The sequence below is a fragment of the Protopterus annectens genome, chromosome 3.part0 (assembly GCF_019279795.1).
Source record: "Protopterus annectens isolate FY-2018-M chromosome 3.part0, PAN1.0, whole genome shotgun sequence".
Taxonomy (NCBI): domain Eukaryota; kingdom Metazoa; phylum Chordata; order Ceratodontiformes; family Protopteridae; genus Protopterus; species Protopterus annectens.
In genome coordinates, this window is record NC_056731.1 from 1972604499 (window position 1) to 1972628909 (window position 24411).

A 24411-nucleotide genomic window follows, 5' to 3' on the forward strand; every position below is an offset into this window, starting at 1 on the left:
ATCCTTGGAATCAGTATATTTAATGCCATTCTGTTGTAGTTCAGAGCATATCTGAGCATTGCCATTTATATTCTTGACATAACTATAGAATGCCTTGTGGTTGTCTTTGGAATCTTTGGAAATTTTATATTTGTAACTAGCTTTGGAAGATTTTATGAAGGATCTCAGCTTCTTACTGAGGCTGGTAAGGGATTTTTTTTGCATCCTGGGATTTGTCTTTTTTCTGCAACAGTTTCTTTCTTCTGTTGTATAGATTGTTTATGGTAGGGGACCACCAGATTGTCTTCCTTTTTTTGGAGGAGTGCATCTTTGTTCTATTTAGGATGCACGAGTGGATGTGTTCATACAGTGCCTTTGTGTAGGATTCAGCAGTCAAACTTTCAGCTCCCGTCTGCATGGGTGTCATGAAGTTTGTCACTTCTGACTTGAGTAGCATGAAGTTGGCTTTGGAGAAGTTTTTTACAGAGGTTTCCTTATTGGGGGGTGGGGGTGGGATATGGATGTCACGGATGATTTGCTTATGGTCAGACCTGACTAATGAGGGGCTGACCACTGGTGTGGAGCATCTATCTCCCATGTTGGTAATGACCAGGTCTAGGATATTGGAGCCCCTGGTGGGACAATGGACTAGTTGATCCAGGGGGTTGGAATTTATGAATTCCAAGAACCATTGGGAAAAGGTGTTGGTACCCGAGTAGTTTTTCTAGTTAATGGCAGGGTCATTGAAATCACCCAGTATTAGGGTGTTTGGTTGTATCTTAATATTTTCCAGTATGTTTAGAAAGGTGTAGAGAGAATCTTGGGGCATGGTGGGGGATCTGTAGCAAGCTCCAATTTGGATTGCAGTCTTACCTAGTGTTAGTTGCACCTGGAGAATTTCAGATGCATTGTGTTGGGCAACTAGCCTGGAGGTGTGAACATCCTTGGTGAATATGGACACTCCTCCACCTTTAGTGTTTCGGTCTTGGTTTGGTGGCCGAAAAGTGTGGTAAGAGTTGTAGCCTTGTATTGCAGGGGTGCTCTCTGGAGCCTTGAACCAGGTCTCAGTTACTGCACAGATATCGATGTTCTCCATTTTTAGGAGTGCCTCAAGAAAGTGCATTTTGAGGTTTAGACTTCTAGCATTAAGTAGCATTACCTTCAGATTTTGCATGCTTGAATCTGTTATGGTGTTGGTTTTGTCCTTTTCACCTTGCCTAAAAAAGGCACTATAGGGGTGGCAAGAGCTTTAGCCAGTAACCTGAATCCCAGGGATGACAGGTGCAGACCATCTCTGTCAAAACATTGTGGTTTGTCGATCATGTCATCCCAGGCAGACAGATACTGGATCCCCTTTGAATGACACCAGAAGTTTAGCCAATTGTTGAAGTCAATCATTTTGTCTTTATACTGTGGTATCATTCTGGGCAAAGGCAATATGCTACTCAGGGCTAGGATCATACCTGCCTGTGTCACATGATCTGAGAGCTCTTCCATGTCTCTTTTCATGTAGTCCAGGGAGGTACGTCTCAAGTCATTCACTCCAACATGGACAATTACAGAGTCGTATTTGTACTTGTTGTGGAGTAACTTGAGTGCATGCGTTATGTGGTGGATCCTGGCACCCAACAGGAAGCTGAGTGTAATTTTCTCCTTGATCAGCCTGGTGAGTGGGACATTAGTTTGCCTGACTATAGAGTCACCTATGACTAAAGTTCTGGGTACGTTGTCTTGCCTTAGGGGCTGTTGTTGGGTGGCACACTGGTGTTGTGAGCTATGTGTCATTTTGGTTGTGATTGGTGTTTGTGTTTCAGCTTCGGAGGACCTTGTTGCTTGGGGAGGTTAATGTTAAGGGCCTCCGCATATGTGGGTTTAGTGTAGCTATGTATGGGTGTTGATGGTGTGGGTATTGAAGGGCTATGTGTTGCTTGAGGTGTAGTGCAGAATTTAACCTTCTCCTCTAGACTGTCTAGCTCAACCTTGGCTTTAGAGAGCTTTGCCTCCAATTTGTCTATGTAAGTGCATCTCTCATAGGTTGTAGTGTTGGATGGTAGGAGGAGAGGGTTGTCTGTGTACATGAGGCATTGCCCCAGTATGCCCAGATTCACCAGGTGGACAGGAGAAATCACCGGAAGCTGATCCTTGAACATGCCTGTTTAGGTGCTTTTTTCTAATGTACAAGTGCTGTTTTCCCTTACCTTTGCAAGATACTTTGCAATTATAGGCTGTTTAGTGCCTACGATTAATTTCTCCTTTTTAACAAGGCGAGTTGGGTGCTTGTATCAGTCTAAGGCTTCCTAGTGCTTTCTAGCAGGTTCTAGAGCAAGTGCTAGTCACAGGGGTTCAGATTTTAGTGCTACTACTGAGAAACCAGCTAGTGCTAAGGGATAATTTGAAGAGCAGACTTTTTGGCAGCTGGAATAGTTTAACCATAGCCCGGCGGTGCTGCAAGATGTGAAAAATGTGCAAACATGGGCATTTTTAAGCCAGAAAGTTGAAAGGAATAGAAATCAGACCAAAATGGCTAAAATTACAATTTCAGATGTTGAAACCACTCCTCTAGTGTGAGACAGGCAGTACAATGCGCACCATTCTTACTGGTAAGCAGTACGACTTCCCTCTACCACAGAAAGGTCTGGATAGCTCTGAACACAGAAAATAAAGTCCTGAAATTAGCAAAGCCTGGGGTCTGGACTATACTAGCTAGGAAAGGCGGGAAGCGAGCAAACAAGATAGTATTTTTTTATTTTTTGGTTAAAACAGGCTAAACAATGCAATAATACACAAAATAAACACAGAAAAGGCTAACACACTTGAGTGTGTAGCCCTAAACAGTAAATACAATTAAAATTCTACAAAATTAGCAGTTTAAAACTTTTTAAATGAAGCAAGGCAAGTGCACAACTGAAAAACAATTTAAGAGGCAGTAATACAGTAGACTAAGTAGCAAGTCTACATATACAGAAAAGTCTATATATACAGAAAAGCAGCTAAAACACACTAAAACAATTCCGATGCAGTGCAACCTAGAGCACTTGAGTTGTAGCAATATTAAGGCAAATACAGTTTTTATAAATGCACTAAAATATACTCTATATTTTCCAAAATGTTTGAGAAGCACAGTCAGAACACAAGGATATTCAGAATTTTTTTTTTTTTTATAAAGGGAGAAAGGAGAAACAGAAGGAAAGAAACTAAGTGGATTGGCCTTCTCAGATGTTCTCTCTGTATTAGGTAGAATGAGCTAATGACACTAGACTGGGAGGAGTGTCCAAGATCAAATTAAGAGTAAGGGTGGGCAACTGCAAGGCCAGCAGGTATAAAGACAAGATGACAATAAAAAGGGAGGGTAGGAGAAGAAAACATTACAGAAATGTTTATCACAAGTGAGCCAATTGCTATGAAATGCAGTACAAGTATGCAGTATACAATAAAATTGCTATACATATCTAAAATAAGTAATATCTACTACAAATAAGCAAAAAAAAAACAGGCTACTTATTGTTATATATCACAAATCAGCTGCTCTTCCTGAGATAGACATTTGCCAGATCTGAGTGTAGAACCCCTGCCTATTTGTACTGTAGTGTTATGCAATTAGCGTATGTGCAACAGAGCTAACAGGGCTGATCATTGCCCAAAGGTGCTTTTAAGGGGAATGACATCAGCAGGACTTCTAAAGTAGGGCACTGGGTAGTGTTGTGGGATGGAAAGGTCCTCAAAATACATCATCTTATAAACATGCACACTTACACACACACACACACACACACACACACACACACACACACACACACACACACACACACACACACACACACACACACACATGCATACAGCAAGTAGGTGATGTGATATTATAACCCCCACCTCAGTACTATTACACAATGGCGCTCACCTTTTATGCTGGCATGTGTGACTGGTCACAACCAGTATGCCACTGTCCACAGCAGGACATCACTCTATGCAATTCAGGGTATCTGTGTATGTGACTCACTCTGTGTGTGTCCCCCCCCTCTCTCTCTATCATTGTCTGCCTCTCACTTCCCCACATCTATGTGTGTGTATGCTTGACATATTGTTATCTGTTGCTCATATATATGTCTGTGTATCACATGCAACAGATGCAGATATATCACATATGGGCCACCTACAGCTAGCTGAGGGTAATCCTGTCTGATGTGTCTGTGTATGGACAGTTAAGGTGTACATAGCTGTCTGTATGCACAGACATATATACACAATACAGTCATATAGTCCAATGTGGATTCCAACATATATACACAATACAGTCATATAGTCCAATGTGGATTCCAACATGGCATGGGATTCTCTAAGTGTAGGAGCAAGCCCAGTGTGACCTTCTATAGTGAGAGTGGGACTCCATTCCAGAGGTAGGATTTTGTGTGCTACAGCCATACTTCTCAGGAGTAAACAGGTCATTCCTAGAGGTACTGGGTTTGTTTAGCAGACATTTTCTGACATATTTTTGGTCTGACACTGCAATGTATTGTGTCATTACCTAGTGACAGACATCCTCAGATCATCACAGTGCTTTACCAGAGGAATACAAGATGTGTGATGCACATATCAATATTATGAGCCCAGCTAAGTACATTCTTGCCCAACAAGGCCATTTGGGAGGTGTGGCTACAGCCAGTTGACTGATGACGCTGTGTACACAGTCCAGTAACTTGGTGATATACTGGATGAGGATCTCCTGCTTATGTGGTATCTTTCTTACCTGAGATGTCATATCCTGGTGTGGTCATACCTCTCACCTGTATATTTTTTGGCAGATAGTCCAAATGTTTGCCTAGAGGTTTCATCCAGTCTACATATACTTATGTTTTTATGGCAAGTTAGTTGCAGCTAATTGAAGACTGATGTTACAAAATAATGACAGACATTATTGTTTCAGACTACATGACCTTCAGACAATTCCTGCTAATTCAAACTCCTCATCCTACCAACTTTCTCAGTATGTAAGGGCAATATGTACAACACATGCCTTTCATTTTTTATTTTATTGCTGACCTTGTCCAGATGTCTTGCTGTCAGAGGTTGAGAGGTATGGGTGTGAGTACAGAGTGCATTCTGCTGTGCAGACATGCCCATTATATATGTAGTATATTCCACAGAGCACTGTGACTTCCAGGTATGTCAGTGGCAGAGTAGTAGTTGTAGCTGACATGCATAATAGTTGGCACTGCAGTTATCTGCACATGGCCGTGTCAAAGACAGCACTATACCTAGGCCACTACAACACAACAGCTGAGAGTAAGTGGTGGCCAGATCCTGTCAGTATTAGCCACACGTACACATAGCTCATTGATCCCTGCATATTGTGGACATGCAACATGTTTTCATGTGTATTGGGACAGCCCTGACTATGTGTGCTCTGCTGCTGTTTCCCTGTAAACATACAAATTACTGCATCTCTGCGGAAATATGGAAGGACACACCTGTCAACTGTACACATTTGCACAGACTGTGCTAATATTTGCTTTATGTTTTGGTTCCATTTAGCATACTATTGTTCCCTGTCTTTGGGACTAGAGGCATATCACTAAAGACCACAGGTCAGATTGTAATAGAATACATTTGAGTTTCAGACTTCTTACCCTTCAGAGCCTTACTACAACTGCAAGACCTGCTGTGCTATCACTGTGTAAGTCTGTATGGGGATTAATTCAACACTGTCACCCTTTGTGGGCCTTTGCCAGAGATTTCTTTATGGTTTTCTGCAGCTGACTTGTTGGGTGAGTCTGAGGGGTGAATATGGGACCTCCACACTGGCATCCATGCCTGTGACCTGTGACCCCCCCCAGTTAGTTCGCCCTCCACATGTACTGCAGTGGGATTTGCCACCTTGGGTACTACTGCATAGTGTGGGGAGGCCAGTATTGGGTAGACATTTCCTGGTGTCCCACATAGCTGTCAGTTGTCTACTGCTATCCCAGTAGGCCAGCCCATTCCCATGCATGCATGCAACAATGCCATAGATATGCTACCAGAACATACTGATACATTCATTTATTGTTAAGAAGACTGACTTACCTTGTGTCTGCGGCAGTTGTGTGGACAGTACTTGAGGGCTGCCTATGTCAGATACATGCAGTATACTGCCTATACATAGTAAGTTGCAGGTAGTGTGATGTGTGTGCCATCCATTTTTACTGTGTGTGTGAGTCAGAAAGAAGTGTCAGTCCCTGGGTGCCTACAGTGTCAGTGTTTGTGCTATGCCTTGCCTCTTTGCCAAGGCCAGACCATACTGGGCACACCTCCGACTGTCTCAGGGAGTTCCTCCTCTGAGTCCCTCTGTGCCTGAGGGAATCTTGGCAATGGTGGGGGACTGTGTGGCCCTTCCTCATGCTTTTCCTGCTGCAGCTGTTTCCACAGAATCATATTGAGTAGCATGGCACATACTATGAACATGTGTGCACATGTGGCTGGTGAGTACTGCAAGGCTCCACCAGATATGTCAAGACAGTGGAACCGTGACTTGAGCATCCAAAACACATACTCTATAATGATCCTGGTTTATGCATGTGCCTCATTATGGTGTTCTTGAGTGGATGTGTGTGCATTTCTGATGGGTGTCATCATCCATGGCTCAAGTGAATAGTCAGCATCCCCCACCAGATGGCCATATTGGATGTCCCACCTGGCAAATCCCTGATACAGCTTTGAGGAATGCCAGATGTGGGAGTCATGATAGTTCCAGGGCTGCCAGCACACACATTCATGATAATGCCCTGAGCATAGCACACGACCTGGCAGTTGATGGAGGGGAAGCCCTTGTGGTTTAAGTAGACCCTACCCTGCTCACCAGGTGATGCTTTGATGTGGATGTGCTTGCAATCTATGGCACATAGTACCTCTGGGTAGTCTGCTACATGGTGGAAGAGGCACATATTGCTGGTCCTCTCCTCACAGGTGCTGGGGAAGTAAATGTGCTCACCGACATGTGGTAGCATGGCATCCAGGAACTGGTGGAGTACCCTGGATGAAGATGCCTGTGAGACCCCCATGATGTCCCCAGTAGGTCTTTGGAAAGTACCTTTAGCTAGTATTCCTAAGGCTGCACATACTTTAGTATCCACTTGGATGGGTTCCCCTCTGTTGTCTCTGGGTCTGAGTTGAGGTCGGCACAGCTTGGTGATTTGCAGAAGTATGTCTCTGTCCACCCTGTAGTGCTCTACTATCTCCAGATCATGTAGCCCCTGGTAGGTTACCGTGGGTCTGAACACTCTTCTCCTCCTCCTCAATCTGGGGTGGTTGTCAGCATTATTCTCCTCACCACCACCAGCCTCCAGCACACAGTGATGTATCAAAATGACAGCAGCCCCTAATATTTTGTCAGTTAAAATTCCCCACATGTGTACACCGATGGTGCAGAGTTTTTGGGAAAACCAGACTGAAAGGTGTTTGTACAGTTTATAATGTTGTGCTGCAGCTGCTGCCTGTATGATTGTCTGGCTATGATATATTCCACCTGATTGCTATTTTATCTGTACTTGATTGGTTTTATTCTGCTATTTCCCTTTTTTTTTCTTCTCATTTCTGCCTCTTTTAAGCCACGAGGTGTGCCTTGTAAACCCGGTGCCCAAATGTAAACAGTTCTGCTATTTCCATTTTTTTGTTTGTTTGTTTTAGACCCAGTGTTTGCCACCCAAAGCCTTTTAGCTAATGTAAAGACTGTGCAGTAGAAAAGGACCTCCCCTGGACATGAACACACTCTTCATTTCATGGAATAAGTCAATACAGACTCAGACACACATCCTTGCTAAGATGGGTCTGGCTAAGCTCAAATGGGAGCCGTTGAGCTCCAATGTGTTTGCACCAAGCTTGACACCCCCCCTTTTCATGTCAGTTGCTCTTCCTGCTAACACCACTGACTCATAGCTCCTACACAGTTAGGTGTAGTCAGATAATGGTCTCCCATTTTGTGATTCAGTAAAATTTGCTCATTTGCATACCCCGCTGCCTTATTCCCTAGTTTTACCACTACACCAGAGCCTTCCTCCTTAGCAACCAGTCTTACCTGTTATGGTTTTTATTCTGCATGCCATAGACTATAATGGCAAAATGCAGATTTCACTGAGAATTGTCTTTTCACATTTTTTTTATCCTCGGCACGATCCTGTTTGCATGCCACTGCACTATGCTTAAACGTCCAAAATCGACCAAAAAAAAAGCTTTGAGTCTCATATTTTTGCAACACTTTTCCATGCCAATGGCCATATATTTGGCCATTGGCATGCCTAAGCTTTATAATACATGCTTTACTTTGAGCTGTCATGCCTTCATTTTGATTTTTGCAGAAATGTATTCGGCTAGTAGCCAAATATATTTCTGCACCTCACACTGTTCTTTCACGGATCCCTGCTTGCTTACTGAATTGCTAATTTACCTCATTTGCATGGTTTTCACCAGCAAATGAGATAATTAGCATTATTTAGTGGTGTCCATGCAAGAATAGTGCTAGCAGGCTTGTGCACACCCCCAGCCTTATTTACTGGCTCGCCCGGCGGCCATATTCCATGCAGGAGTGGCTACACTATTCTTGCATGGAGAAAAACACTTATTGAATCCCGGGGATATATATATATATATATATATATATATATATATATATATAAAATATCGAAACACAGCAAGGTAGGCCACCAGAGAACAACTCTGTAGCAAAATAGAAACTAAGAAATATTCCAAACCTGTCACCACAGCTGGGAATGTCCAAGGCACAAACAGATGTAAACACTTAGATAAGCTTCAGTGAAACTTTAATAAAACAATGCAAATGAAACATATAAAAGATGAGTGCTTTTGGGTCCAGGAAATAACCATTCTTTAGATCTCAGTCTCATAATGATGACTTCAGTTTTTTAAGGGCAAATAGCCAATCAAAATGATCTCTTAAGCCGACATCCCAGGGACCGACTTCAATGAATAATTGAAATCCAAGCCTAAAAACTTATAGACAGCACACAAGTCAATCAACATTATTTTCTAAGTTGACGCCCCTTAAGGGCTGGCTTCAACGGATAATTAGAGTTCAGTCTGGGATCATTTGCTTGAATCAGTCCAATCCATCGCATTTCAGTTAATTCAATTCTGTTATTTAGATCTCCACCTCTAAGATTATCCAAAACAACTTGTAAAACTCTAAAATAAAACTTGTGACCAGTATTCTCCTTTACGTGTTTCACTAGCGGATTCTTCAAGTCATCTAAATGCTCCAGACCAGAAGTGTATCCCTCACTGGTAAGATCAGACCATAAACTAATCTCACTGGATATTCACATCCCGACCCCACCCCCTGCCCAGAAAACCACAGTGAAAAACTTCTCTAAAGCAAATTTCACACTCCTCAAAATCGAGGCAAAATCCTTCAAAGCCCCGGGCCTGTGGAAAATACGGCCCAGACCGCAGAATCCTTTATAAACGCATTCTATGAACACCTTCAGGAATGCATGGATCATGCGATCCCAAATAAAACCAAGACCCAATCCTCCAAAGGCAGACGTCCTCTCTGGTGGACCCTGGCCATAAACAAACTATACAATAGAAGGAGGAAGCTACTAAATGATAGAGCAAAATCCCAAAAAGGGAAGGCATCTCTGATCAGTATTAGCAAAAAACTACGGGCACTCATAAAATCGTCTAAGGCCAGCTTCGAGAGAAAAATTGCACAGGACACTAAGGATTATCACAAGGCTTTCTTTAGTTATGTCAGGAACCTGGGTGGGAATTCCCAGATATGTTCAGAATTAGTCCAAAATGACAAAAAATACACCAAACCCACAGACATTGCCAACATCCTAGCTGACAGGTTCAGCGCAAACTCCCCCCCCTCCCCACCAAAAGGGCAAATATCTATCCCAGCAGAGTGCTGCCCCCCTGACATCTCAGATGCTCAGGTAAGAGTCGCCCTCTCCAAAGCAAAAAACACAGCATCAATGGGACCAGACGGTGTCCCAGGCTGTGTTCTACATGAACTCCAAGAAGAGCTAAACCCAAACATAAAACTACTGTTCAATCTCAGCCTTACTACAGGATATGTACCCAAAGAGTGGCATACAGCAACAGTGGTCCCTCTCCACAATGGTGGTGCCTCAAGGATCCTGGAAACTATCACCCCATAAGCCTGATTAGCTTGGTCTGCAAAGCTATGGAAAGGATCATCATGGACCTCATAAATAAAGATATCGGGGACCTACAGACACTGGATCCTACCCAGTTCGGCTTTGTTAAGGGCAGATCCTGCCTCTTAAACCTGGTTGATTTCTTTGAAACAGTCACCAAGGCCATTGACGAGGGGAAGGTGGTCCACACAGCCTACCTGGACCTCGTAAAAGCCTTCGATACAATACCCCCCCTCAGGCATTATAGATAAGCTCACCAGCTTAAATATAAACCCCTCTGTCACTAGATGGGTTGCAAACTGGCTCAAAGACAGAACCCACATGGGTAGAATTGCTGGAGCCATGTCAGACTCCAAACCAGTTACAAGTGGCATCCCACAAGGCTCAGTACTGGGACCTCTCTTGTTCGGTATATATTTCTCGGAGGTACAGGCTAACATGGAAGGACTGTGGCTGACCAAGCTCACAGATGACTGCAAACTGGGTGTCATAATCGACTCTCCAGCTGACACAAGCATCCTCCAAAAGGGCCTCATAGAAACAGACAACTGGTGCCAGAGCCATGGCCTCAAGCTAAATGCCAAAAAGTGTATAGTCATCCCCTTTGGCAAAAACAAAGTGCCCACAAATTACCACATAGGTGGTAATCCATTAAGTACAGAAGAAGTAATCACGGACCTTGGGACCCAAGTTGATAGCAATCTCTCATTTGACAACCATGTGGCCAAAGTGGTTAGAAAAACATTTTATATAGCCCACCTAAAAATGAAGGGATTCACATCTAGATCAGGGGAGGCCATCGTGCCCATAATTGAGTACAATGCCCCTTTTGGGATGTACCTTACCAGACACCTGCAGCAACTGGAAAGACCCCAAAAGTACCTCACCAAGAGGATCAAAAGGCTCAAACAGATGCCATATGCTGCCCGGTTAAAGAAACTCCAGCTCTACTCAGTGGCATACCACCTGCTCAGAGGTGATCTGTGCCTGATGTATAAAGCCATGTCCAACCCGGAATTAATGGACATGCTGCACCTCAGAAAATCCAAATCCCATCGAGCTACGTGCTCAAGAGACTTGAACCTCAGCACTGAAATAAATAGGACATGCTGGAGGGACAGATTCATAACCCAGAGGCTCCCTTCACTCTGGAATAAAATCTCAGTCCAGGTTAGGCAGAGTCCCTCATTGACTCTCTTCAAGAGGAATCTTGATGAGTGGATGGGAGATCGTAGGTTTACCCCAGGTATCACTTCTGTGTCACTGTTAGACAGAGGCACAGTATACTAACCTCGAAAAAGGGCATAGCAAAATGAATTTAAAATGGGTGGCGAAAGCCAAACACACTCTGGCTAGGCTTATAAATGCCCTAGGGCAAATAGCCTAGTATGAACCTATGAACCTATGAACCTATGAATGTCACTTATATGTTTCTACATCCTCTCTTTAAACTGGTTGTCTTTCCCACATAAAATTTGTCACATAGATCACAAGTGGCTAAATATACAATGTTCCTAGTTGTACAGTCTGCATAAAACTTTGGGCCGTAATGTATTCAGAGACTGGATGTATAAACTCTTGAACTTTAGAAATTTTCGCTGAAGCTTATTTAAGCATTTACATCTGTTTGTGCCTTGGACATTCCCAGCTGTGATGACAACTCTGGAATATTTCTTAGTGTGTGTGTGTGTGTGTGTGTGTGTGTGTGTGTGTGTGTGTGTGTGTGTGTGTGTGTGTGTGTGTGTGTGTGTGTGTGTGTGTGTGTGTGTGTGTGTGTGTGTGTGTATATATATATATATATATATATATATATATATATATATATATATATATATATATATATATATATATATAATTCTGACCTTTACACCTCTGCCTGCTTTTCTCTTCAGAGTGAAATACACCAGTTACAGTGGACAACTCATCCCCTAACTCCATCCATATCTCTACCTTTTTCCAGGTGCCACTTACACCAACTTTCAACTTTTTTTTCAGCTTCACAGCTTTGTTAACCAAGTCCAGAAATGATGCATGACAACTAATACTTAGAAAACTCATTATAATAGATACTATTTTATAGAAACTATTCACATCCTCATTCATCACAATAAATAGAACATTTGCAAACTTAAACACCTTGAAAGAAATACGGATAAAAATAAATAACAAAACAACAATAACCAAAGTGCATTGGTACAAAGCAAAAACAAATATGCATTTTCCACAGCTCATTCTACCAACCCAAATTGTGTCACTGAGCTGCTTAAGGAAACATATTTATTACCTTTTAAAAATCAAATCTTAAGTAGTAATCACTGCAAAAGCATGTGACAGAACCTTGCTAGTAGATTACAGGGTTGGGAGGGTGGTCTAATGGTTAAGGTGTTTGCCTTATAAACACAAGGTACATTGTTTGAATCTCACAGGAGATAATTGGCTAGGCTTAAAATGGCTCGGAAGGGCAGTTAGCTTAGTATGAACCTATGAACATGATTCTATAATGGAGACCTTCCTTCATTCTGTCTTTAATAAGTAGCTAATATATTCTATAGGAAATGTCATAAGCTATTTTTACCATTTAACTTGCATGACTACAGCATGGAATGCCCTCAGCTCCATCCCTGTAACTCCTTTTATTGTCAGATGTAAGTTTCTTATCATGTGGCTTCTGGTGAGTTCCATCTTCATGTTAGGTACTTTTTCACAAGTAGCATAAGTAAATAAAGTAGATCTGGTCCAGTGCCTCCACTCCTACATAAAACCCTATACAAACACCACTGGGGTCAGTATCATCCTCCCAAACCAAATTTTATCACCTATTTTCTGTAACTCTCACTTAAAAATGGCAATCCTGAGACAGCTTCAAAAGATATGCATCCAGTCCACAAACAGGGGACCCTTGCACTTGCAACAATCAGTTGAAGCAACAAGAAACATTTCAGTTAGCTTCATTATTGTGTAAAAATACATAAATTGGCATTGCCATCCAAAGAACATAAGCTTCCTGGATTATGTAGCATACCTGAGCACAGCCCAGACAAAGCATCAATAGTAGTTTATCGCTGCCTTTCACATGAAAACCTTATCCTGTCCAGTAGTGTTACCCTTGGCAGAGGCGACATTTCTTATACTTGTGTGATTAAACCCTTTTTGGTTCCTTCTGCAGATCTAGCCTCCACTATCCAGATAATCTATGCCAACCATAATTTGCTACTGTGACCCTTAAGTTTAATACTTTAGAGTCTCATAACAAGCTTCTGGTATAAGGTACTTAAAATCTGCAGATACATGAAATCTCTCCTGAAAAACTTGCCAAGATGTAAATGTCCCTACTTCCATCAATTACTTCCAATAAAAAAGTATCATTCCAACTAATCTTATGCTGCACTACAATATTCCAGGGGCTCTGGTTAACCTGACATGCAGTAGGAAGAAAGTCCCTTATATCAGGGCATAGATCCAGACTCCTCCAGGGAGCAATAAAGAACCTCCCATAGTGATAAAATAATCTTTAAAGAGTGAGCAGAACTAGCCCCATCTCTTGGAAGTGCATCATTATAAAAGGGTGAGAGCCCCCCCAAAGACATTTGGTGAAACAGTCTCTTTCACCCTGAGTGATAATTAGGACTTAGTGCACCCTTGGCCACACACATACTTGCAGCTCTAATGTATAATCTCATGTCCAGCAGGCCAGGTCCCACTGACATAAAAGGTGGGATAAAATGTGTCAGTGTACTCTATGTGTTTTCCCCATCCACACAAATTTCACTATACATTTTCTGAACTTACCTAGGTAAGCATTAGACAGGGACAATGGTATATCCTGAGAACCATACATTACTATGGGAAGAACATACACATTGACTATTATGATGTCTAAATATAGTGCATTCCACCCTAAGGTATAGCTTTTAATCTTCTGCAAAGTTTGAGAGCAAGTTAAATTAAGTCTGTCTTCTGGGTAGTGGAAAAAGGACAACCCCAGATAAGTACACTGATTTGAGGCTAACAAAAATGGATAACAACTGTGAGACCATGTAATGGCTGGGAATTAATTATTAAAACACATATTTTACTTCTATTTACCTTGTACCTTGAAAGGCTGCCAAAATGATTAAGCATCTGGAAAAGCATGAACAAATCTCTTTGTGGGTTAGACAAATAAATCAGCAAATCATCTACATAGAAAGTCAACTTATGTTCAACTCCCTCTAGCCCATAATCCTCAAAGCAAGACATGCACGGGGCTGAAGGTAATTATTCCAAGTATAGGGCAAATAAAAGGGGATAAGAGGGTACTCCTGCCTTGTAACTTTGCCCCAAGACAAAAGGATCAAATAATCCAGTCCCCCAACTTCATTTTTGCAATGGAGTGGGCATATTTAACTGCTAATAGATTCACAAAATCTTCAGAGAAACTAAAGGCCCTAAGTACCTCATACAGAAAAATCTAGTCTACTCGATCGAATGCCTTCTCTTTGTGAAAGCTTGCATCAAGCAGGAGCATTGTCAGTATTCGGTTGTCTGAAGCAGTCCTACCTAGTACAAACCTATCTGATCCAAAAGTGTTAATGGGGAACTATTTTAGGAAGTCTATTTGCTAGAATCACCATAAGCAGTTTGTAACCATGATTTAAAACTCAAATAGGACTATATGAGGGAACTGAAGTAGGATCTGTGCCTAGCTTTGAGTTGAAGACTGATTGCCTGATCCCAACATAAAAACAAGCAGTGTGACTAGCAAAATGTCACTTGCCCACAGTCTGAAGTTGCTGATAAATACCTTAGCCACTTCGCTGTAAATCTCAAGGGTACCCCACTGGATTTGGATTTTGCCAGAGGCTTCTTTTACCAATACCTTTCTAATCTCATCTTTCCCAGTGTACTGAGTGAGTGACTGGGAAAAGTCCTGCATAAGTCACAGTAATTGCAGACCCCCAAGATAGCCGCCATCTGTTTTTTGTGGGTTATGGGATGATGCTCACTGCCAAATAGTCCTTAAAACATTCAACAAAAACATTAAAATCTCTTCAGGGTCTTGTACACTTTTTATATCTGATGGGAACTTGAACTGATATGATCATTTATTCCATCTCCTGTCTATGCATTTTTAAAGCCAAAAAATTCTGACTTCTTGGGATAACCACAGAAAAGTTTAATTGACATTTTCCTGTTTAGACTTGTATCAATATCTGCCCTAATCTTCTTCAAATCCTTCACAGCCACCAAATCCACCTCATCCACTGATTCTGCAAACACATGAGCTGCAGCTGTAAATTTATAAGATTGGTGTTGACCTTACTCCTAAGGGCTTCAGTATACAGTCTCAAAAAATTAGACAGAGTAAACTTAAATCCATTCCATCCCTTGAAGATCTCCTCAGCTCATGCATCTTGCAGTCCAATTCATGAATCAAATGCTGTTTATAATCACTTTTTAAACTCTTTGGTCAACCTTATAGAAAAACATGATAGATCTCCACAATTATCTCAGTTGGGAAACCCTCAATTAGAATTCAGAAATTGAGGGGACATGATGTGTAACACAAATTGGAAGCACACTAAGGCCAAACAACAAATATGCAGAATCCCCAATGACTAGGAGTTTATCATTACTAGAAAAAAAAATTAGTGGCATGAAGAGTAAAAGGTGTAAACCTTTATGGGTAGTATGAGGTACTTATGGGCATTCACCATACCAAACATTGAGAGGCATTTAATAAGTACCATAGCAGAAGATGAGATGGTGCATGCCATAGGCCTTACACTAACCTCATCTAGACAAAAGGTTAAGTTCCAGTCACCCATTATATACTAAATCTTTTTTGGAAAATAACCCAATTTCTACACAACTATGCCATTTCCATTGGAAACAAACCTGGAGAGATACAAATATTATTTATTGGCACCAACAAACACTCAAGGAGGCCCTTCATAATAACCTTTATAATAATATATCTGTCCACCTTCCCATACACAAGTTGTTCCAACAGTTTAAAAAGGTGTAGTTCTACATATCAATGTATTATGACACCTCTTTTACTACCTAAATTAGTAAGAGCACCCACTCCTGTCCTGTATAATCCCTTCTTTAATATTCCTAAAGAAATATGGTAAGAAGTTATGTGTTACCTGAAGTGTCATAAAGCTGATGTTTTAAACATATATCCAAGTCTTTGAATAAACAAGTATGCCTTCAGAAAGTATACTCCTCTCCCTTCATATCAGTTTCCTGCAACAGCAAAGAGTAGGGTGTATTTTTCATCTTAAATCAAAGACCCTGGCTCCTTTGGACTTATTGATAAGGCCATTAACAGTCCACAAAAATACTGTAAACATATTCATGAAACACAACTTGTTAACGGTATACTGCAGGGATCCCTGAATCTGTTGGAGGGTGAAAACAATGCTACTATAATACAATTAATGCTAAAGATTATCTTGATAATTACCAGTTCAATTTGCAAACACTTACTACCCACAAGTAATATATGAACATTGTTACTTAATATCCCCCCCTCTAAGCCATGAACTATATACAGAAAAATAATTAGCCCATTGACTAGAGCAGGCAAAGACTGTTAAAATTACAACTGTAGCATAGGTATCTGCTGTTGCACTTAGAGAAAACCAATTCTCTGAGACTCCACAAGTGAAAAGGAAACAGGAATCTTTGTTAGTGATCCCAACAATCAGCTGTGCCCCCCTCCAGCCCATTTACACTGAGTCTTAGAAGCACGTTCCTGGAAAATACCAAGCACTGTGAGTACCTTCAGGAATGTATTTCTTCCCAAGCATTAACAAGACTCACATGAGAAGCCAAAGCTGGCCACAACATCTAAAGATAAACATCTTGAGTTTCACAGGAAGTATATAGTTTAGAGTATAGGGAGTCCATCCCCATACATCTGTGCTTCTTAATCACTTGTATAAGTTCACTGCAAACACCTCTCACAAGCCTTGAACATTTCATCACCAACAAGATGCCGTACTAAGTGAAAAGTACAATATATATGGTAGATGTACCCATCTCCCCCTGAAATTTAATATAAACATGCAGGCAGAAGCCATATTATCCCCTGTAACTTACAAATCAGTTGAGCATACAGCATCTGAGTCCTTATGAGAATTCCTATGCACCTCTTGCTGGGTATCCAGTAGTCTCCAATTAGAAAGTGGAAAATGAGCAAACAACTTGTCTCTATCAGGCCTCAGTAGCTGCGGCCTGTAAGGAGTTCTTGATTCATTTTCTCCCTGGTACAGGCAAATCTGGGCAAAGCCAAAACTAACAGAGAGTCAAAGGCACAAAAATAGGGAAATATTTTAAATATTACTCATAACATTTAGAAATTATCTAGAATAACAGGATTTGCATTTGCATACATTTTCTGAAGGACATGAAGTCTGAAACTCAAATGCATGTCATTATTGAGTAACTTCAGTCCTCAGTGATGTGTCAGAAACCCAAAATTTTATGAAGAACAGACAGGCCAAAAATATGAGGCAAAAAATCTGGACATTCTGTGAAAGTCCTGACAGTTGAAAAGTATTAAACCAGAATCTGCATTTTTTTGCAGCTTTAATACTGCCTCATCTGATATTGAAAAGATACACAGGCCACATGTTAATTTCTGGAAAAGGTCTCAGCAGATGGGACAAAGAAACTCTATCAGGCAGCAAGCCAAATAAAGAAAGATGAACAAGATAGTCATCAAACATTCTTCATAAGGGATACCAGCAATAACTTCCTCATCGCCCCACAGGACATTAAAGGAAGATGGAAGGAGTACTTCCAACAGCTTCTAAGTGGAGAACACTCCATTGAAGCTACGCTGCCTTGGGCAAAGCCTACAGTGATCTAGCTGCTAATGTAGTCCATCACTAGTATGAACAGCAATGGGATCAGAGCTGAACCTTAATGCACACCCACTCCCACTGTGAACCCCTCAGTGAGTCTGAACTCTAGTAGAAGTAAGAACAACATTAAGGAAAATGAAGTCACTGAAAGTGGCAGGCTGAAATGAGGTCACAACAGATATGATCAAGATGGAAGATGAGAGAAGAAATGGCTCCAGAGGATGCTCATAACAGTATGGAGAGAAAGACATACGCCAGACGACTGGAGAATAAGCATTCTAGTGCCAGTGTATAAGAACAATGAGGATTTTCACAACTGTACAGAGGTATCAGTCTCCTGTCACATTCCATGAAAGTTCTGGAGATGGTGACTGATAAATGAATATGCAGAGTAGTAGAAAGTAAGATGGGAGATGAGCAGTTCAGATTCAGATCAGGATGCAGCACAATCAACCTAATGTTTGCAGTGAGACAGATAGTTGAGGAGAAGCTAGAAATGAAACACGGCATGTGACAAAAGAATGCCAAATAAGCTGAAAAGTAAGGTGTATGAAACAGTGATGTGATCAGTACAGAAAACTGGGCAGTGAAGGTAGAGCAGTTGAGGAAACAAATAATGGAGATGAAGTGCTTGAGATGGATAGTAGGATGCGCACTAAGGGACAGATGATGAAATTATGGTATTAGAGAAGAAGCTTAAGTAGATTCAACTGCAGAGAATGTCAAAAAGAACAGATTACAGTGGTTCAACCACATGTGCAGAAGAACATTAAATGAAGAAGATTTAGAACAGCTAGGAAGAAGATAAGAGGAAATGGGAGTGTCCAACAATGTGATAGATTGTATGAGAGAAGACCTGTGAGGCATGACTGTTGAAGGAAGGAGAGTGACAATGAATAGAAACAGATGGTGACAGATGATGTGGCACCCTGATCCCATGTAGAAAATGGAAGAGAAGGGGGTTGATGAAGGTGATGATAATGATGGCATGGATTACTTGGTAGTAAGACCCTCAGAATGATATCTCCAACTGTTAACCCAACGTATCTGAATGGCTGGGCAGAAAGCAACCTTCCTTGATCTACTCTCCCCTGAAAGTTCATAGTTGGCATAAACTTTGGTATCACCATCAATCAGATACTTTCCTATAGTCCATAGTTTTCAGAGGATTCTCTCGTTAAGTGCAAATATCTCTAACCTAACCAAAATAGGTCTAGAATTTTTTTTTTTTAATGCCTGGGGCAGGTACAATCTATGTACCTGTTTGAACTTCATCTCCATCATTAGAATACATGTCCACTCAATGAACTTCTCAGCAATAAATGTGCTGCAGTCAGCATCTCCCACATTTTAAAGGACCAAGGACAATTTAATGTTTTTTAACCACCCCAAATCTTCAATGTCTGGCAACTGAGGCTTTGCCAACTCCAGTCTGATTTCAGTGTTCACCAATCATTGCTGCAAATCCTTCATCTCCCTCTAGTCTTCTCTGGGTTGATCTGAGTGAGTAGTAACTGTGGTCTTGATAATGCAGAACCAGCTGTCCACTCTCTATGTATAGTCTGGTAATGAGGAGACTTTCTGTAATTCCAGCATCATTTTGTCAACTTTACCTTTAACCTTCTCTATGACTCACCTCTATAAGAGTTGTAGTAGCTGTAAAAATAGGGCTGTAGTTCTAAACATGTGCAGGGGAATCAAGATGGGACCAAATTAGTGAGATATTTACCTTTTTTCATGGTCATATAATGGCAGCAGTTTCTCACAAGCAAGTATGACACTGCTAAATGCTAAAATGATTAATACAAGTTCATCTCTTGGAGAAAGTGGCAGAAAACATTATTCCAGGATTGGAACAGAACCACAAAGAAATGATCATGATATACTGTATCTCTTCTGGAATGTGAAGTCCCACAAATTCCATTTTTGCAGATATGAAGCCCTCTTGTGGCATGACCCTGAGCCTAAACAGAGCCCTTGTTGTCTCTGCCAGGTTCAAAATAAGAATGAGGAAATATGAAATTTAGGTGTAACATCACTCTGACACTTTTCACCTTGCACTGGCTCCTACTAGGTGCAGAAAAAGTGGCGCATTCCCAGACTAGTTGCATGTGTAGCTGCACTGCACCATTGAGGATGCAAAAGCTTACAGGCACATGCCTGTGCCTTTAGTGGTTCAGTCACAGCAGCAGAAAATGAGCTACACCAGTACATGAACTTGTCACATGTGCTCTATGATATGATTCATATCAGCTACACCAGTGCATGCAATTAGACATATGCTCTATGATATGACTCATATCAGCTACACCAGTGCATGCAATTAGACATATGCTCTATGATATGATTCATAAAGTGCTGAATCCCTAATTTGCATAGCGCTGAAAAGCCTAATTTGCATAATAACTTTATACATAGGACCAAATTTTCATCAAACATTGTACAGTTCACCATTTTGATAGCCACTGGGCTCCACATTAACATGTTGGTTGGTGAAAAACACAAATTAAAAAAAAACAGTTTAAAACAGACACAGCATAAGATTATTAGGAAAAACCAGTCATGAGTAAATTTTTCTGACATATTCAGGAATAATCTTTGATGTACTAGTAAAGTGGGAAATCTTGCAATCCTACTGTAGTTCAATGAGAGGTTATTTTTGCTGTGTAAAGTATTGCATTCTTTGCTGTGTTCATTAACTTAATAAGTATAAAAGTTGATTACTGCAGAACGTGGTTTCTCACAATAAAAATGATGAGGACCAAAGTGCAAGCTGTCAGTGCAACTGAAGGAATAAACAGAGGAAGAAATGCTTCTCATTCAGTTCCCCCCCACCCTTCCAGTACAGCTTCATAGGCCTATATTTTACTGTGCAGCCTTAAACATAACACAGGTAACCAGTGTATAACACAAAGCATAACTAAAAGGGAAGAAAAATCATTATAGCAAAGGGAATTAGTAAAATCTTTGCTCATGTCAGGTTTTATTTTGTTAATGTTTAATTCCCCGAGTCCAAAACATGCCACATACTTGATTGTGCTCACATAAGTAAACTTGTATTTTTAGGGAAAGATGTTGCAGCATCAGGGAACAAAGTGCAGGAGACACAACTTCATTCCTGAGGAAAAGTATATCCTGACAGATGCACTTAAGATGTATACAGAATGTCATTCTGGAAAATGGGGACCAGGCAGGGAGTTAAGCCACGGAATTAAGTTGTGGTTGACATACATGCCATAGGTGAAAGGAACTGCACCTTGGCACAGTGTAGGAAAAGAGCTAATGACATGGTGGGCCATGTAAGGTCAAAGACAAGTCAGAATGCAATTACACTTGAAACAGCAGTAAGCAACTATCATCACAAAGGGCAGGAAAAGAGATAACTTTACATAAGAAAGTTGCAGATTTTTGCATGTTTCTCATTTACATTTCATTATTTCCGTGTTTGCTTAAGATTTTCTGTATGATCTTCTAATGGATGTTCTTTGAAGCTGGTTGTGATTCTTGCTCTCGTACCTCCTGCACTTAAGCATTAGGTCTATGAATGCCACGTGATTCTTGTGCATGTACCTCCTGTACTTAAGCATTAGGTCTATGAATGCCACGTGATTCTTGTGCAGGTACCTCCTGCACTTAAGCATTAGGTCTATGAATGCCACGTGATTCTTGTGCAGGTACCTCCTGCACTTAAGCATTAGGTCTATGAATGCCACGTGATTCTTGTGCAGGTACCTCCTGCACTTAAGCATTAGGTCTATGAATGCCACGTGATTCTTGTGCATGTACCTCCTGCACATAAGCATTATATCTATGAATGCCACGTGATTCTTGTGCAGGTACCTCCTGCACTTAAGCATTATATCTATGAATGCCACGTGATTCTTGTGCAGGTACCTCCTGCACTTAAGCATTAGGTCTATGAATGCCACGTGATTCTTGTGCAGGTACCTCCTGCACTTAAGCATTATATCTATGAATGCCACGTGATTCTTGTGCAGGTACCTCCTGCACTTAAGCATTAGGTCTATGAATGCCACGTGATTCTTGTGCATGTACCTCCTGCACATAAGCATTATATCTATGAATGCCACGTGATTCTTGTGCATGTACCTCCTGCACTTAAGCATTATATCTATGAATGCCACGTGATTCTTGTGCAGGTACCTCCTGCACTTAAGCATTATATCTATGAATGCCACGTGATTCTTGTGCAGGTACCTCCTGCACTTAAGCATTAGGTCTATGAATGCCACGTGATTCTTGTGCATGTACCTCCTGCACATAAGCATTATGTCTATGAATGCCATGTGATTCTTGTGCATGTACCTCCTGCACATAAGCATTATGTCTATGAATGCCACGTGATTCTTGTGCATGTACCTCCTGCACTTAAGCATTATATCTATGAATGCCATGTGATTCTTGTGCATGTACCTCCTGCACTTAAGCATTATATCTATGAATGCCACGTGATTCTTGTGCAGGTACCTCCTGCACTTAAGCATTAGGTCTATGAATGCCACGTGATTCTTGTGCATGTACCTCCTGCACTTAAGTATTATGTCTATGAATGCCATGTGATTCTTGTGCATGTACGTCCTGCACTTAAGCATCACATCTATGAATGCCACTCTATAACTACACATCATTATGTTTTTAAATACTCTTATAAGTTGTTTTCCCTCACGTTCCATAGTTTCCACTTTTTTTCATGTACTAACTTTATTTCTTCTTTATTTTTGCATTATTACTTATTACCAATACATCTCTCCAGACATTAACTTGTGTATATCATGTATTACATAATTAATCTTTTACAATTAAATTACTTTCTTAAGTGCACTTTATAGCTCTTGTTTTCTGTTTTATTTAGCCTTTGTTCTGTTATCATTCTGTTCACAGGTTTAATTGCAGTCACGGTCTGACACATGGAAGTATTTCCTTTTTATATTAGAGCAGCTTATTCGCATCACTTCCTTAAATGATACATATCTAAATATCCCCAATTCATATTCATGCCAATATTAAAAATTATGACTGCAGCACATTCCATTCTCATATCTAGCATGTATGGCAGCATAGTTTCTCACCTTCATCTTACCAAAAACAATTGTATATGTTTTTATTATGAACCCAACACTGACTAATGTTGAACAAGACAAATATACAAATAATGTCCTTCCTCTTTTCATCATTTCAGTTTTTTGTTTTATCTCTCAACTCTCCCACATGGTGGATGCGGTTAATGCAGCATTGCCATATGGTATGATGAAAATGTCTGTTGTACAGCAGTTTGAAAACTATTCTTGGAGATGACATAGTCAAGAAATGAACCACAAAGGAATAATCTCTGTAGGGACAGCTGATATGGTAAGAATGTATGTGTTATTTTATGTGCTTAAAGCTAGTGTTTTAAACATACCTGAGTCCTTGAATGAACAAGCATGCCTTCACAGATCAAAAAGAACATGTAGTTGTGTCATTACAAATGGGCTAAAAAAATCTTCAAATGTTTAATTGTTAGGTGGTAGAGCATGGTGATTTATTGTATCCATCATGTTTAATTAATCTTGCAGAGTGAATAATTTAAAGGGATAGTGTTATACTGAAAAGTGTTGCATCTTTATACGATATTACAGGCATGCATGTCCATTACAGATGCTCAGGTTTCAGTGAAACATTTGAGACATGTACAGTGTGAAATGAAATTGGTACTAAAGTATGAAGAGAAACATATAAACATGCATAAATGTGGAACGACAGGTAAAATGCTTGTGAAACTTAAGTACCAGACATCTTATTTTTGCAGTCTGGTCTATGGGTGTGACTTTGATGTGTATGCAACTAGTTATGCTTTCCTGCATTGAAATGTTCATATAGATCTAATTCTTATGATTGGCTGTGCTAATATGTCAGATATGTTGAAACTATGTAGAAGGTGAAATCATCGAAAAAGATTGTTGTATTTAAAGCCTAGAAATGTATGCATTCTGTTATTTCTAGTATATAAATGCATACACATGAACTCACAAACACACACACACACACACACACACACACACACACACACACACACACACACACACACACATTATATCGATGGATAACTCACACAAGATTGATGATTAACACCTGCTTTTTAGAATAATGTTGATTCATAATGTCATGACAGCTTTAGTAATTTGTTTTCAGGAAAAAGTTAAGATTATGAACACTTCTAAATAGCATCTATATCCTTAGTTGAAAATATATTGAGTTGAAAATAGTGGTATAACATACTTACTTTGAGCAGGGTAATTGTGATGTAGTGGGCAGTGAAAATTTGTATTTTGACCATGCAGCACATTATATGATACCCCTGCATTCCTAAGATTATATACATAGGTCACCTCTGTAGCTGATTAGTGTTTATACATAGTTGGTGT